Source organism: Haliaeetus albicilla, chromosome 21, assembly GCF_947461875.1.
Source record: "Haliaeetus albicilla chromosome 21, bHalAlb1.1, whole genome shotgun sequence".
NCBI classification, from domain to species: Eukaryota; Metazoa; Chordata; class Aves; order Accipitriformes; family Accipitridae; genus Haliaeetus; species Haliaeetus albicilla.
This window is the reverse complement of record NC_091503.1, coordinates 23,056,984-23,062,582: the sequence shown is the minus strand read 5'-3', so window position 1 is coordinate 23,062,582 and position 5,599 is coordinate 23,056,984. Positions and strand designations below refer to the sequence as shown.

Genomic DNA, 5,599 nt, shown 5'->3' with positions numbered 1-5,599 from the left:
AACTTCTCTGTGGCCCACAGTTTTCCCAAGATAATTTTTTGTTTGTTTTCCACAGTACTATCTGGTGAATAAACATGACCGTTCCCCACTTCCCATCTCTCACAGCTCGCTGTAGGTGACCAGTCAGCCAGTTGGTGCCAGATTAATGACAGAAACCAGATTTTATTGTCCAAGTCAGCTGTAAATGATGGGACTTTCTGCTAATTCCCATGAAAGCTAACTAATCTTCCAGTTGAAATACTGCATTTACAATCAAGGCTGTCACTGGGAGCAGATTTTTTTTTAAAAGAGCAAAATAAACCACACACAGAATCTTTTTATTGACTAGAGGGGAGCAAAAAAAAAAAAAAAGGCAATTTCATCTGTTTTCCTAAATTCTATACCACTGAGGCCGCTTCTCTTTTATCCCAGTGGAAATGCAAAAACTCTGGATCAGCCTTTCTTCTCATGGGCATGCAGCAGTCTCCGCTTTCTCCTTGACGTCCCCAGCAAGAGCAAATTTAAAACATAGAGAGGTGGTGTGATTTTTTGTGAGATACTGTGCAAATCTTACTCAAACATTGGACTTGAAGTTGGAATTAAGTGATATATTCTTGGCAAAAAATATTACAAAATAAAATGTAAAAAATATTCAAAAAAATTACCAAACTGTTAACTTCAGTGAGCTGCTGTTATTTACCTTAGTATTATTTATTTTATTACTTGTCTGTGACAAAATTATAGGTAGCTATGTATATACAAATATATCTTTAAGAATATTATCCCATTTCAAGTGTGAATGTTTGAAAGAAAGAAAATAATGGCCCACTACTGATGCAGTTCAGAGTTGAGGGAACTACTACTTGTATATACCCTCTTTATTCAATACCATCCCTGTTGTCTTTGGAGGTTTTGATTTAATTTAAGGCAAAGCAAAATCATTCTTATTGTCTCCAACAGGTATTGGAGAGGATCCCAGGGAAACTGTGGCAGAATTGTTTGCTTTTTTTTTTTTTTTTTGAGCTTTTTGTGGGGAAGCAAAAATCTTGTATAACCTGTAAAGCAAAAAAATACAAAGATTACTGACAGCGGAGTTTATTTCTCTTTCACAGGAATGGTTCCAGCCGCTAAACTATGATGGATTCAAGCTTCAAGCAAGCCTGTCCTTTCCCCTTCTGCTCATGTGTGGAGAAATAGGTGCTATATTTGAAGGAGCAGCTTTTGTATGTATGTGCCCACATACATTTATTAGCAGTAGACTATTCAGGCATGCCTTTTAAAGACAGTTTTGGACAAAGAGATAGTTTTAGCAAAGAGGCAAGAGTTGTATGGAAATCTGTTTTGTAAGGGAAAAAAAACAGGATTAAGGATTATTAAGGATAGGCTGTATACTCATGACACATCAAGTAGCCCATTAACTTGCAGTGAGAACTAGGACCCTAGTGCAGTAGCCTTGCAGAGCCAAAGTATAATTTGGGTTGGAAAGGCAGGACTCCTGTTTTGGTTTATCAGCAAACAGAGGAATTGGCCAGCAGTTCCTCAGGAGGGACCCTCATACCACACTTGGTCTGACAGATGCTCCAGCCATGTGCTGGACAATACTACTCATTACTTTTTGTGCTTCAGGTATCTAAGCAGCTGTGGGAGGATCAAAAGTACATGCTGTTTAATCTGTTTGGTACTGATTGGTTTTTGGTTTTTTTTTTTCCGCGCCCCAAGGACTGGAGGAATCTTTGTCTGACAGTCATTATTTGGGATGAGTACTGCAGGTTTCGTCTCCTGACCAGCTCCAGCTCCCTGTGCCTTACTCAATGACTGTTCGACCTTGCCTACTTGTTTTAAAGGCAACACACGACAAAATCAAACAGAAGCAAATAGCTCTGACTCTTGGAAGCGGCAGCAGTGCTGGAGGTAGCAAGCTGCCTGCTTTACTTGTGCCAGAAAACAGAGTTTAAGCTTCCTGAGCAGCCTCTCCTTGCCACCCTCCGGCACAGACCTCCACTTCCACTGCACGTGTGGGTGCGGGAGGGGATGCTTTTGGGAGGGTGGCAGCATTTGTGGTTACTCTATGGCCTGACATTCCCTTTTGTACGTTAGGAGAGGGCCCTGTCCAGCTGTTTTCCGTGAATCCATCCATCAGCAGCACAGGAAGGTGAAGAAGGCGAACGGGGACTGCCTGAGAGGAGAAGGTGGCCAGCAGCAGAAAATCAGAACGGGCGAGTGCTGGGTGCAGAGTAGGAGCAGGCATCTGCGGCTCCCAGAAAGGACCAAGGTTAAGTTCAGCAGAAGGCTCAGGTACTAAAAAAGGCACCAGCAGAATACAAACGCTTCTTCTAACAAGCCAAATCAGCCCATCGGGTTAATATATGCGATAAATATATTTTCTATGTAATTAACTCAAAGCACTTTATTGATAAATTTTTAATTACTCTATTATTAATAGCCGAAGCTTTTGTAGAACATTTACGTATTTAACAAGCTACAGATAATTAGCTTATAGAGATATACATATATAGATAATTAGATATTAATCATTTAAAGCATGAACTATAATTTAGGAAGCCTGTTAATTGTCATGTAACTTTGTAAGCTATCATTTTAACTGCCAATGACATTCATTTATATTTCTCAGCACTTCACTGCATATTTTCTATTAAAATAACCATAGAGGGAATTAGTTCATAAAGAAATGCAATACAATGATCCTTTTATCTTAAGGTTACAACTTGCTGATCCAAACCCAACTCAGTAGTGACTAAAATCTGTTGCTGCAGAACAATACTGGCAGAAGAACAAATGGATCCCATGAATAAATTCAAGCTGATAATTAGAAGACAGTTTCTAACCATCTGGAATAGCAAGCAGCCTGCAGAAGGTTGTGGAACAGCCTTCAGAAGAATAATGGAATAAGATGATCGAAATTTTTTGAAGATGAAACTTGATAAGCTTCTGCATGGGATTGTTCAGGATGATTGTCTGCAACAACAGGGGGCTGAAATTAAAAAAAGTTCATGCTGTTGCGTTCAGTCCTTGTGCAATGGGAGGGAATGCGATGTCAGACCATAAGGATGAACATCTGTGTTATGGAATGAGGATGATGAATGTAGAGGCCAAGAACGGGGTGGACATGGACCACTTCTCCTCACTAAGCAGAGGTGAGCTGTTGCCCACCACAGACCTGCTCTGCTGCAAATCACAAGGAATTTCTGCTCACATCAGTGGAAAGATGAAGCCGTTGTTAGCTGAGAAGTGGCTTCTCAGAGTGCCTTAGAGATGATTTTGCGAGTCCTTTCTAACGGTTGTACTGTTAACTCCTAGATGCAAATGACAACTGGCTTAAGATTAACAGAGGAAATAGGAGTATGTGTTGTCACTTTAGCTAAACACTGGAAGAAAGGCTGTATTTCCCAAGGTCATGGCACCTAGTGCTTTTTCCCAAAACCAGTGGGTTTGTGTCTTCAAAGACGTGAAAGTTGTCAAAGGTAGTCTTGGCATAGAATTGTTACTGACAGGGCAGGGACACCTCATCTGCCTCTTCTGTCTCAAAGCTGTCTGGAATGAGAAAGAAAAAAAGAAGAAAAAAAAAAAAAAGTCGGGTGCTTGGCTGGTGAGAGACTGGAGGACTGTACTGAATTGAGTGAAGTTGTGATGATTGACATTTCCCGGTGGTCTGCACCAAAATGTATACTCATTGCTTATTGGTTTTGCTGCATGAATCCTTCCTCAAAATGGATTCAAAAAGAGGACAGACAAGTTCATGGAGACTCGATCCACCCACAGCTGCTGACCAGCACCCTGAATACAGCTTTTGGCTCAGGAACTTTTAACCTGCTGTTTAGAGAAATTTAGAGATCAGGCAGGCATAAAGGTGCTTACTAGTCATGTTCATTTCTTGTGCTTTTCTCTAGACATTCACCATTACCGGTTATCAGAACTGGGGCTCTGACATAGATAGCCTACAAGCCTCATTCACTATGAAGCTCCTGTGTTCGTTCCTGCTCTTCAAATAACTTTTTCTCTCTGACTTTCTCTGTTCTTGAAGAAATAGATTTGAAGAATTTTGAAAAATCAACATATCGATTTACATTTTTGAAACCGTAGACTGTATTACCAGATGACATAGAGGAATATAGGTGATTATTCAGCTATCTAAGTGCCGTTTGCATGAAACTTTTCCTGAGAAAAGAAATCCAATCTATTAATATTTCGCTGTATATAGGATTCATTTCTTGCATGGAATATATTGAGTTGTTGGGAGTTTTCAGTGTGAACTTTTCTTCTGATAAGTTTGCCATGTAAAATGGAGTAGTCCACCACAATCTTAGGACCAGTTCAGTTGGGTGCTGAACACTTACTGATGTTGGCAACATCAGCATATTGTAAAGTTGAATTTTTTATTTACATAACAAGCTTGATATTTGATGAAGTTTATCATTAGATCACTAAATGTACTTAAAATATTGTGGCTAATATTAAAAGTGTCATAGAAAATAAAACTTTTAAATGCTACTGAATCACGTGGTCTCCTGACCTCCTGCTTATCACAGACTGTTACTTTTAATCAGAACCTCAAAAGCTTGCAATAGGCCAAAATGTTTTTGTTTCATCTCCCCCTCCCTACTGCTTGAAGCCCCCTGTGTGGTAGAAGACAGTGTAATATTTGCCTGTACTCTAAGTGTAATATTTGCCTGTGCTCTAACCTACTATTTGCTTCTGGTTTCTCCTACTTTCTAGAACCATTTCCCTAAATCTGTATTGCCTTTCCAAGTTAAGAGAAATATTTAAAATAATCTGTTAATTTGAAGGGGGTTCTTTTTGTAAAGAAAGGTCTTCACGTGGAGGGGAACTTTGGTGCAGGGCTAAACACTTTTTTTTTTTACAGGCAGCATAAACTTGGAGGGGCAAAGCCTGAGAGCAGTCATTTGTTTTCTCTGGGTTAATGGCTTTCAGCTGGATGTCTGTCTGCTGAATAATGACTGAGCTGCTACATCAGCCAGTCTTTTCCACTGCAAAATATGTGTTCAGTTAATGGCATTGACATATTGGAAGTTGGAATGAGCCTCCCCACTTGAGTTGTTCAAACACGATACATCCTACCAGAGTGAAATTAAATAAGGAGATGTGACAAAAGAGGAGGATTCAAGGAAGATGATAGTGTGTTCTGAATGTGCAACATCAAAGAGACTTTGGTTTTGACATCACTTGTGCCGCTCGTTATTTAATCATTCCCATCCCGAGTATTTATTTTCTAAAGGGAAAAATTGGTTTTTAGATTTTGAGTCCCATGGTTTTGATCTTTAATATATACTTGTACAACTGAGTGATGTGGAAAAATAATAAACAGTAGAAAGCTTGGAGTACTCTCTCTAAAATTGCTGAGAGCAAAACTTGAGAAGTACTTAAGCAGCATGTAAAATGTTCAGGTCCCTCTCTCATTTAGTCATGAGATTAAGTTATCTAAGTCACAGAGGCACTTCTAGAAAATATCCTGATGTTCTACAGCAGGGATCAGTGTCTGGACACATGGATACAAAATAAGTATCTTGGCTATACCACGAGGTATACTGGTTTGTTAAATTGCTTTTTTTGGTGATTACAGTTGGGAAAATGCATTGTTAGC

General features: G+C 39.5%; 1 long non-coding RNA gene across 3 annotated transcripts; it reads left to right on the top strand.

Annotated features, from left to right (window-relative positions):
- The first annotated feature begins 561 nt into the window (after nt 1-561).
- LOC138690348 (uncharacterized) lies at nt 562-4,493 on the top strand. 3 transcript variants are annotated; one of them, XR_011329201.1, is made up of 3 exons: nt 562-2,251; nt 2,698-3,134; nt 3,888-4,493. It is a non-coding gene; the product is annotated as an uncharacterized lncRNA (long non-coding RNA). The 3 variants fall into 3 exon arrangements; XR_011329199.1 differs by having other exon boundaries at nt 2,698-4,493; XR_011329200.1 differs by having other exon boundaries at nt 562-2,274; nt 2,698-4,493.
- The last annotated feature ends 1,106 nt before the right edge of the window (nt 4,494-5,599 follow it).